Source organism: Botryllus schlosseri, chromosome 13 (genome assembly GCF_051294905.1).
Source record: "Botryllus schlosseri isolate E-star chromosome 13, Bs_hap1, whole genome shotgun sequence".
NCBI classification, from domain to species: domain Eukaryota; kingdom Metazoa; phylum Chordata; class Ascidiacea; order Stolidobranchia; family Styelidae; genus Botryllus; species Botryllus schlosseri.
The window spans coordinates 12,963,732-12,976,005 of NC_137248.1; the positions used below are offsets into that span (position 1 = coordinate 12,963,732).

The following is a 12,274-nucleotide window of genomic DNA, read 5'->3' on the forward strand; positions in this document are numbered from 1 at the left end:
ATCCAAATCCTAATCTGTTCTGAAAAAATTCTATAATCCTACTCCAAATTATAATCCCAATCCTTCCTAATCTCTACTATACACTTACGCTGCAGTAGCGATATGTGAGCCTGATACAGAATCCAAATCCAAGGTCCTAGCTCGTTCCTTATGGTTGCGTACAAATGCCTATCCGACTTCGTGTTAGAAATTCCTTTTTACGAAAGCCACAGGAAATTACCGGTGCATACCTAATTTCATATGATGAAAATCCGGCTAAATCCAACTTGTGTAAATGCAACTCGATGTGCCATACCGAAGAGAGTTGATCTTGCCGCTAAGAATTTACGACCAACCTTTATTTTGTATAACGGCGACATGAGTTCAATTATATAGTGTATAGGGCTGACTTTTTCACATGCCAAAATTACTTACGTACGTATCAAACGTAAGGTCTGGGAAATGAAGAAATGGTTATTTTAATAAAGTAAATTAGGACGGGGCATGGCGAGTATTTGTTGGTGAATGTTTGCAAGTTTACAAGATCTGTCGTCACCACTAAATAGTAGAAGTAGACAGTAAATATATTTGGGCATTCTAAAAACGAGATGTGCTTCATCACTTCGCTCCCCGCCAACAGTCCAAACATCCGGATTCCGTCACTGACACTATAAGCCTGCTATTGAAAACCATGTATGCCACAGAGAAGTTTTCTAAGGATAAGCAATTAATGACATTTTCTAGGAGCGCATCCGAATACAAAGGAGATGCACTCTTTGAAGCCCAGAGAAAGAATAAAAAGCGGTATATTCTCGGAATTATATTATTGCTTAAATTACCATTTCAATTTTGTTTTTGTTGGACATATCTCACATTTGATTGAGATCCTGGTGGTTTCGCGTGAAATTGCCGTCTGCGGTTTAGTTGATGGCATTATATTCCCCGAAGTGAAGTACGGAAAATTGTAATTTTCGCAACTTATGGTCAAAGAGATAAGATAGCATAGTGATTGATTCTACCGATTGTATGGCCGGCAATTATAGGAGCTCTATATGCGGTGGGCTATACTATTCGAAGGAGCCTCCAACTTGGTTACATATCTTAAGTCTCATTAGTCCATAATGTTCTGTCATGAACTATAAATTGCGTTGTATTGCTTAAATAGTGATCATAAACTAGTCGCCGAAAAATTAAGTTTAATCGCGGTCCGTGGGTGATCAATGCGGTTCTATATAAATGCAAACACAATGAAGCATGGAGATATACACGCAATCACCACTCTTGGATGACCTTATCAGTCGCATCGTAGTTGGCACCGGAACCAGAGTGGCTAACATTACGAGCGTTAATGATGAATACATATTATGGCTGACCGGACGGGGTGGTTATCTTTTTGAGGTGGAGCTATGATTATTATTTTGTATTTTAATGAAGTGGTTGTTTAGAGGAAGTGTTTGTTGTGGCGATTGCTAATATTGATTAAATGGAAATGTAATTTCGTGACAGTTACAACCGCATATTTCCAGGTAAATCAAAGTACGATTCTCATTTATCTGACAGCTATAAATTCGCAGGGTCTATGAATTTGTGAACTATCTTGGCTCCGCATGCAGAGAGATTGCGAACCGCGATTTCAGTGTCTTCATTGAAAGCTCGTTATTGAATGACCCTGGATATTGAGACAGCACAGTGACGTAAGAATACGATCCGTAAGTTTTCCACGAAAATTATTAATAAAGATAAATAAGAACTCTAACATTTCAGAATAATAGAAAGGAAGAGAGCTTTTTTCATACCTGAACCGGATATATCACCAGTGGTATCTTCCTAAGGAATTGCAGAACTTCTTTACAGACGTTACAGGACAACAACTCCACAATGAAATCAATACTGTGGTTTACAATGTTTGCCATGCTGGGCCTGGCTTATGAAAATTCTGGACGCGCCACTCAATCCAAGAGGATACGTGAGTAAAATTTCACTCAAAACATAGAGTGTCAATGATAGAATGCGAGAGATGGTTACTGGTTAGTGTATACTGGCGTGAGAGTATTGTTAGAGCTGTGATGCATTGAATACGTGCTCCGCAGTTGCATCTTAATCGAAGACATTAAATTAATTCACACGTAAATATTTGTTGAATGAAAAACTGATTTTAGTTACGTAATATATGTATAAAGTCTAGATTCTAGAACCACCCTGCTTGAAATTATTAAAGTCACCATATAGTTCAAATTCTTAATATAGTCCCATAGAGTTTACTGACGTTTTCTAATGTATCACAAAACTGATTCGCTTTACAAGTAAGGAGTTAGGATATGATATGAATAACCGCAATGTAATTAGAGTCAGCTAACAGTGAAATAAAGTAAGAATGCAATAATACACCCGTTGTAGGCTATTTGTCAATATCATTTTCGCGATTGGTACAGCTCGTAAATACGATAAAATCGTTACAGTCTTGTGCCTTTATTGACGTAATAGAAATTTATACGCACCGACTCTGTTGATCTATCAAAAATGCTCTTTTTAAAAGGGACTATATCATTCCGGTTTGTATGGACCATATGCAGAACCAAATATTGCCCGCTAGCATTCAATCCTGGAAAGTGCTCGAGTGTTTCGAGTGACAGGAACGAACGTAAATGTAAGTATATTATGTTTGATATTCCGCGTAAATACCAGATTAGCGTACCAAAAATTGAATATATGGATGATAATCATACGGATAGGATGAGTGAACACTGAACATAGTAGACCAGCGGTTATTTGCTGTTGTAAACTCAGACCGAGAACGAGTTTAAGTGTCGAACATAAATGTCCTTATTTACCACGGATAACTGAGTATCAAACTTCAGACAAATTTCCCGGACGCAGCGATATAGGCGCGAAAATCCTTATGGAGTGTAAAAATATCAACAGCCACCCTATTAGGATTTGAAATAATAAAGGCCAAGACTTTCTGTTGGTCGCAACGCCGTCATATGTTATAAAGCATCCATATCATCTCACACGTCTTGGATTACGTAGATTTTCCGACTATTTTGCGGCATTTGCGCTTAGACCAGGCCTGGGCAAAGTGCGGCCCGCGAGGGGTTGCTTAAAATTCATAACATTAAACGTGCATTTTGGATGTTGATGCGTAGACTAAAACCATATTGGCTGTATCAACTAAACAGTAAATTCGTTTACTTTGAAGCCTGTTCATCAGAGTTGGATCAATTGTAATTTGTAATGTATTTTAATGTAATTAATTACATATTTCAATGTAATTGTAATGTAATTGTAATTGAAGCATTTTTATTTTATGTAATTGTAATTGTAATTGTAATTTGACAAAAATTTTGCTCAATTACAATTTCAATTACATTAAATTGCTATTGAGACCTGACAAGCACAACATAAAATAATTGACTTATAATGCATTCTCTTTAAATGTCGACAAGGAATTTGGTGGATTCATTCGCGGAAGCCCTTGACTGCGCCCTTGCGGGCGAAGTTTTTTATTTTTACCGCTATGCTGGCCTCGGCTGCCATTGTATACAATTATTAGATTACTAACCAACAAATGGATTCGCAACACGTGACTCACGATTGAATACGCCGAGAAGCGAACTGCTGAGCCGGCTAAAAGCAGCAGAATTGATAGTCCCATAGCTAACGATCCAAGCGTCGAAATTTGATATGTATGGTCCTAATCGAAAGCTAGTGTCGCACTGATTCCGCAATAAAAGTATATTTCCAGGCAATGGTACCATCCCAAAATAGTCGTGAAAGTCTGGGAATCGGCATTGTTCTGAACAATCGCTGGGAGTAATTGGCCATTGTTGTGGTCATGCTGCTGCGGCGCTCTCACTTTTCAGAACAGTCGGCCTTAAACGGCTATTGTGGAGCAGTTACATTGCCCTGACGAGATTTTAATTTGTATTTTCGGAATTAGTGCATCAATAGCTTACGATAAAGTCCAGATGCATCAAATTTGGACGCTTGAATCGCCAGCTCTAGGACTACAAAGTTTGTTGCTTTTAGCCGGCTCTGCAGTACGTTTGTCGGTGCATTCATCCGTGACTCACATCTTGCGCATCTATCCGTGGGTTGGCAATCTACAATACGATTTCAGATCACGATGCTGCATCGTTACTTCTTCTGGCTAACTAACCAGACCACTGGATATTATATAACGTCTTATCTGACAAAGCACGGTTTTGTTTTCACCCCTCATCCTAATTCCTACGTCCCTCGATAAAAATAATATTATTTCGTTAATTATATACTATATACGCAAATCCAACCCGTGCATGATTATAATACTTTTTTCAACGACATACTGCATACTGGAATAGTTCGAGAACGTTTTTCTTTTATTAATTACCGGGTATTTGCGTATCATGAATGAAACATGAATACTTGAATTGTTGTTAATTACGACACCACGGTTGTCAAGGAGCACGGTTGAATTTATGATTTTTCAATTACATGTTCAACAGCAGCAATTGTAATTGCAATTGTAATGTAATTGAAGCGTGCAAGGAGTAATTGTAATTGTAATTGTAATTTGATATTTTTAGCATGGAGTAATTGTAATTGTAATGTAATTGAAACATGCATGAAAGTAATTGTAATTGTAATTGTAATTGAACTGAAATAATGTAATTGATCCAACTCAGTGTTCATTAATATGCCACGTTTACGCTGCCTACGTACCTCGCTTGCGTAATCCAGATTCAAAATGAAGGCAATGTGGCAAAGTATGAGTAACCCCAGCTTATAGTTTACTGCTCTGTGTATTGACCGACATTGATATTACAGAATTATCTCACCAACAACCATAACCTTAAATGTCATCAAACTATCCGTCGGGATTGCTAGCATGCTGGTTGCTCTTTCTAATATGTTGTGATATTGTGATATCTACGAATTCGTGACAACAAAAACGTGACATTAAAATGTATAAATTTACCCTGACGAAGAAGTTACGCATGGGCAGGCCGTGTTATTTTTGGCATATGCCAAAACTGCCAAAAATAACCTATTTTTGGCATTTTTTGATTTTTATTTTTGGCAGTTTTGGTATCGTCCTCTAAATAGATAGTTTCAGCCTCGAATTAGTCACAAAAACACTTTATTTGGGCTAGTTTGTCAAAAGCCACCACAAAATGTGCAGCATCCACGTATAATCAGTGCCAACAAACAATAAGAAGAAGAAAAAAAACTAACGATTTCATGGGTTAATAATATCAAACGAAACCACAAAATGTGCAGTATCCATCGGAATCGGTGCCAATAAGCAAAAAAGGAAGAGAAGCCTAACAAACACGCTCAACAGCTGATTGTTACAGCTGTTGAATAGACTTAAATCGTTTGCACTGTAACAGTGCTTCCAAACTCAGGTCAGCTAAGTTTCTCCTAAATTCATTTCTCGCCCAGCGAATCTGGGAAATATCGGCTTCAACAGTAGCCGTTGAGGGAAAGAATGTTGCCAGTCATCCACAAAAGGTTTTCAGAGCTTCAAAATCTCTGGAGGGCCGAACCGGCTTCCATGCATCATGAAAAGAGATCACTTCGACAGTGCCATCGATCTCATCGCGGAAAGAATTTTCTTCCCGATCCTTTTCCAGCAGTTTCCTGTGTTGTCTTTCAACACATTCTATTTAGTAGCCCAAATATCATTTCTCCTTCAGTCTACCGATATATTTTCGGAGGACTTTTGTCACTTCAGGTGGCTTTAATATTACCAACTCGCATGGAAGAGTCCTGGGAAGGTTAGCTTGTTTAAGAACATTGACGCAACAAGACTGTCTGGCAAAACGAGACTATGCAGCTCAGAAATAGCCAGACGTTTGTTGCGTCACAATGTTCAACTTGATCGCAATGCAAAAATCGTGGTTGATTTTGGGGGCTACAGTTCCATGAGCAGAATATAATTTATATTTTAATAATCAGTACTGCGGCAGCTTCTCATTGATACCCGTTTTATCAAATTTAGTGCTCGACAAGTCGGTCAAAAATGGTCGTAAAATTTCCTTTGGACAAATGGAGAGTAGGACGTAAACCAAATGCAGTCAGCCGTTCAATCTCGCTGTGCCCACTCCATTTAGGACACCATGCTTTCACCCCTAATGGGTCCTCCTCGCCACCTCATCCGCGTCAGCGGTGTCTTACAAAAGCCTAGAGGTGGGCCGTGCTATAAGTCGGCAGTTACGGAAAATAAGAATAATATCGGCCTGGTGTAAATGACCATAGTAGTCGACAAACACCATGAATACCCCAAAAACAAACAAAACCCCTAATGGGTGAGCTGGACCCAGATTAAGAAACCTGCCTTTCACAAACGCTTTTCTCGCTTGTAACGCGGTCCTGTTAACACAACACCATAAACGAAATTTCACAATTTGGCAGGCCGTGTTATTTTTGGCATATGCCAAAAATTGCTTATTTTTGGCATTTTCAAATTTTTATTTTTGGCAGTTTTGGCATCTGGCTCCTGAAATTCCAAAATAACACGGCCTGCGCATGGGGCAATGTTCCATATATCAGTTTCCTCATTTTACAGTATGCTGGATCTGCCTGAAGAAATTATGTCGACGACGGAAGATTAGCAATTCGCCGTTCGGGTGGCTAACATAACCAAGAACCTTTGTTGGCTTTCTTTCGTTAAGCTACATTTATAGTTCTAAATTTATTAATTCAGGCCATGTACATGCCGTCTAATATTATAGTATAAAATTGTCTCTTCCGCTTTGTTCGTTAATTGATCCACCATATGACAAGGAGCACTTCAAATAGCCTTGAATATTTACGAAATATTAACCGCGACTGCATGCTGGTCAATCGCAATGCTCCTATCAAGCGTATCTACTGAACATCGACGCAATGAGCTTGGAAGTTAAAGAAGATCTGCGATGCTGCCTTGAATGAGCGCGCTGACGGTAAAGAATTCTGCAACTGAAGATGCGAAGATACCAAATTTTCGCTGAGTCTTAAAAACAAAAATCGACCACCACAATAACTGTACATCTGATACATAACCATGGATTGCCAGTGCACAAAATTACCTGCATATCAAGAGCAGAGCGTTAATATAGCAAAACCAGTAAATTATAATTTTCACGCGAAACGAAAGCATTTCAATGAATGTTTACTGCAAATCGGATACCGCAGTTCAGAAATGAGAGGCTACGCTTTGGAAAATGTCATCGTATCGTTCGGTCGATACCAATTGCAAAATTACAAATGAGGTTTGAAATATTTCGTATAAAATTGCCTTTCCAATTTCGAAACCAAACCTTCCCTGCGTACGCCACTGCGCACGAGGTATAACCACGACCATCACAATTTGACTATACTGATCAAGCCCCATTACCTGCAACCCGTGATTTCTAAGACGGGCACATCATCACAAATCATATGTATGGGTTGAGTGTGTCAATTGACCTCCGCGGAACCCCTTGAACTGGCTCGCTGAGCCCCTAGTGTTCCGTGGGGTTCACTTTTGTTCATCTTTAATTTTTATTAACTGATTACACGACCTTGCCGCCTGATAATAGAAGATTATGTAATATGTCCATGTTTTACACCATCAGCATTGCTCTGTGAATTACTTACGCATGTCATTGTCAAATGCACCATAATAAAATTTCTTCTTGATTCCTGACGTTTGACGTATGCGTAGAGGAATGATGCATCCAGGGAACCACGTGGTGTCGAGAGTGATGACTTCAACATAAGTCATATGCTACTCAACCCAGAGGGAAGGCGATTTCAGATTTGGAATTGTTGATTTCGGTACTTTCACAGGGAACGTCAGAAACTTATATACACCCCACTAGCAATGTTCCTTCAAAGCTGCGCAGTGCTTTCACGGTCTCTGCGCACAGAAAATCGAAGTTGCACACAAGAAATCCGAAGTGATGACCTTTTTTTTAGTCGTTACACACTGTTTCCCAAGAGTCTGCGCAGTGAGTTGGTGAGCGTGAGCAGACTCGTCAAAAATTAGAGGGAAAATTGTCCACTAGTCAGTGATATTCAGTGATGCCGTAAAATTGACCGTTAGCCGTAAATGCAGCCGTGAAGACCTTTTTGCTAGGGATGGTGTGAACCTCTGAAAGGTTCAGGTTCGTGTGAATGCGAACATTTTTGAAAGGTTCTGTGTGAACGCGAACGTGAACCTCATTACGTCACTGGACGTCATTTTGCTAATTCCAGCCCTACATTTCAGTGAAGTGATAGCCTAATAATGTCCACAGACATACGTAGCGACGACTCGGGTCACATAATACCACAAGGATAAAGTACATGTTCACGTTTTAAACGTCGACAAATGTATGAACTGGGGTAATCAAATGATATAATAATCCAGCAAAATCACTATCTTCCATCGAGTAGCCTACTTGCAAGGGAATATAAGCTTACGCTTCAACGGACAAGGTATTCGGCGTCTGAGTATTGCCACGTTGATATTGAGCTGAGTGTAAAACGGGTTTCTATACTTGCTCCCGATATTACCCCATTAACAATTTATACTTCAGTAGTCAACACCCCAATCGCACGGATTTGGTTTTTATGATACAATAAACATAAGAAGTCAAGATTGACCCCGTACGGCTGCTACATTTTTTACTTCAGACAACGATATAAATTTCATTGATTGGTTGAACAAGCATCATTAATTGACTATCTACATGTAGTGTATTTCTCCCTTGATGTTGTGTGATTGCGGATTACAGCAGCGAGTCACTAAATACACACAAACGGAAAGTTGGATATTTCGAGCAAACTTCTGTAACAAAGCCAGTAAAATTTTTGAGATTTTCAAAGTGCATGCTCGTTTAGTGTTGATATTTTTATGCTGTCAGCGCCATGCATAGTGTGGCCCGCAGTTGTAATGCAATAAATATCAACCAAAGATGTTATAATGAAGTAAAAATTGTAATATATGAAAAAGGTTCACAGTGCAGAACCTGCCAAGGTTCGTTTGTGAACGTGAGCCTCTAAATTTCCGCGTTCCACACACAGAACGCGAACGTGAACCTCATGTTCACGCCATCCCTACTTTTTGCTCGATCAGTAACTTATGTTAGAATAGCATATTTCTTCTTATTATTATTATATTCTTTATTCACAGTAAAAAACTGGTCGATACACACATAATCCTGGGAGCAACCTGCCCCAAAAGGAAAATGGCGAGATTGGAGTAAATTTTCAAAATTGAGTAATACATTCAAAGTGTTATTCCTATGCAATATATGAATAGGTCAGATAACCGGATAGCGGTAGATGAAGAATTGACAAAGATTGCAGAGCAGAGGTAGAGATGATTGAAAATGAAGAATCGAAATTACAGCAATTATGCTGTGATTCACGCGTGTAAGTGTAATTTTAGTCCAGCTGTGCATTCAAGGCCTTCCGAAGAATATGCACAGTGCCCAATAACGTGATCGTTTGGATCGTGTCGAATCGAACGTTTCCTGGATTCTGTTGGATATGTCTCATGAGTTTTTTGTTTACGACCCCTGTGGCGCCAATGACTATATCGCTACAATGTTTATTTTGCATCGCCACATTTTCTTACATTCCATTTTGAGCTCTGCGTATTTCGATTGTTTTTCTGATTCTTTCTTTTCAATATGAATATGATTCTTTTAGTAGTATGTTTTGATCAGCTGGGACGGCTAGTTCAATAAATAAGCATTCTCGTTTCTTTTTTAGTTTGATGATCATATCCGGGTGATTGCCCCTGATTTGACGGGTCAGTTATATAACTGGTACATCCCGCAGAATTTTTACTTGGTCGTTTTCTGTCGTGGGTGCTGGGCTGTAACCATACCAATTTTTTGTCGAAGCGGTGATGTTGAAATATTTGCATAATTCAAGATGACTGTAGTGACCAATCCTATTGTGTCTCCATGTGTATTCGATAACTGCAAGTGCACCGCAGCCGGACATGAGATGTGCTACTGATTCATTTTGGTTGTGACACATTCTGCATTTGCCGTCCATGTTTTGCTTCAGAATTCTTTCACGATAGTATTTTGTAGGAAGCGGTAATACAGTGACGCTTATCGCCGTCAAGGCCTATTGCGTCACAATACAGATATTGTACAGTTCAGATGCATTGACTTTGTACAATTAGGAATCTTAATCTTAATCTTCAGCTTGATCATATGACGACTTTCAAACGCTCTTTCATTCACTCTCCAGACATATCCTCTTGCATGTGTCCGTCTTCGAGTCTCGGCTGCCGCCTTTGTTAAGAGCGACGTGCCTTCTACTCTTTTTCTTGATTTTTGAATACACTGTTAGTACAGCGGTATCAGCGATGAAGAGCACAGATAACCTCCGACACATTGAAGTTGGTCCTAACTGGGATTCGAACCACCGCAATTGCTGTCGTGATGCTGGCGCTCAACCAACTGTGCCACTCGCTTCCCAGCATATTTCATATGTTGGGCAATGCGTACCGAAATATTTACCATGACTTCCGGTAGATGTCGGTATTGGAACACATTTCTTTCATACAATCATACCGATAGAATTTCTAGTGGTGGGGTCAGATAGATTTCTCTCGTTTTGCTCACAACACCGAGACCGAGCATGCCGCAGCGAGCCAGACTTGGACAACCAGAAAATTCTAATTGTCTAATTTCAATAAATTAAAGCGAAATGCCAGTAATCTAATTTTAATCTAATTTGTGAGATTTTTCTATGCTCTAATTCTAATTCTAATCTAATTTGTCAAATGTTCCTATGTTCAAATTTTAGTTCTAATCTAATTTGTTGTTTTCCTGAAAATTTCTCTTTGTCCGCGGCATTTAGCTGCGAGGTAACAAAAATATCAGTCTCGCACAGGAAAATCCAGTGCCAAGTAGCCAACGCATCATTTAAATACACCGTATAGTCAAAGTAGTTTTTGTGACGAATAATAGCCATGCTGGCATAGTAGCGTGCAGTCTGCGAGCAACATTCTAGTTTCGATCACAAACAGAACAGCAGCGAAGAAAAAGAAATAGTTAACACAGGCTTGTTCACTTACATGTCCTTAACTACATCAAGAAAAAAGAGGATGATTGCTTTAGATATAACCAATGAAAATATATTAGAGAATGAAGTGGAAAGTGATTGAAGCAGAGCGTGAGCGTGAGCATGGACTGCGATGTTTTGAGTAACTGGAAAAGAGGAAACCGTTTCCTCGGCATCTGCACAAGAGCTCGTAGGCATTACTGCAACATTAGCTCCACCGAAACGAATTTTCAGCTATGCAGGAGAACTGCAGGGGTCGCCAACTCGAAAAATCTCGCGGGTCGCGATCATGCAATATTGAGACAAAATAGCCTACACAATTGAGCAACCATGCTAATAAAACTTTACGTTAGTGCAACGCCGTCCTCACTAACATGGGCGATTGGCATGGTTACCACAAAAGGAGTAATATTCTATTAAGGGAGAACATATAAAACACGAAATAACATGATCATAAACTACATTTAAATTTGGAACTATGAGCTGCGCACGATGACCAGACTTTTCAGTGATTAACGAATCGATATTAGGGATAGGCAGACATGTTACTACAACTGAAAGACTATCTCATCCTAAAGATTGGTCTCGTAGGATAACCCTAAGCCGTTTTACAAGCGACTCGCCATGCGCCAATTCGCCATGCGCCTAGGCAACATGCCCATATCAGCTTACTCATCATCCATGTTTCCATGGCCGAAGTCTTTTCAGCTAGTGAGGAATAGTGTTGTTGGGTACAGGCGAATAGCTTGAACAATTACACTAATTTGATACTGAAATCGATTTCAGAATTCAAAATGCTTTATCAAATTCTTCCAAAATCACAAACCAGATCGTCGGTCGCATGTGACTACACGTTCGTGATCCCTGTGCAAAACGAGACAAGCGTGATGTACAGGACGTTAACTATTCTCATGCTTATAGGAATCCATTGTGGATTGATATGAACCGAGCTTGATTTTTGCTCTATTTATTTTTCATTAACAATTTCATTCAATTTCCAAGTTTTCGAGAATTCAGAAATTCTAATATAATTTGGAAAAAGCTGTGTAGGTCTAATTCTAATCTAATTTGGAAAAAAGCTATGTAGGTCTAATTCTAATCTAATTTGGAAAAAAGCTGTGTAGGTCTAATTCTAATTCTAATCTCATTTGGAAACAACTGTGTAGCTCTAATTCTGATTCTAATCTGATTTGGAAAAAGCTGTGTAGGTCTAATTCTAATCTAATTTGGAAAAAAGCTGTGTAGGTCTAATTCTAATTCTAATCTCATTTGGAAA

At 39.2% G+C, this 12,274-nt stretch overlaps 1 long non-coding RNA gene across 1 annotated transcript; it reads left to right on the forward strand.

Annotated features, from left to right (window-relative positions):
• The first annotated feature begins 1,469 nt into the window (after positions 1-1,469).
• LOC145454624 (uncharacterized) lies at positions 1,470-7,626 on the forward strand. The gene is made up of 4 exons (XR_013920186.1): positions 1,470-1,688; positions 1,744-1,945; positions 2,516-2,626; positions 6,533-7,626. It is a non-coding gene; the product is annotated as an uncharacterized LOC145454624 (long non-coding RNA).
• The last annotated feature ends 4,648 nt before the right edge of the window (positions 7,627-12,274 follow it).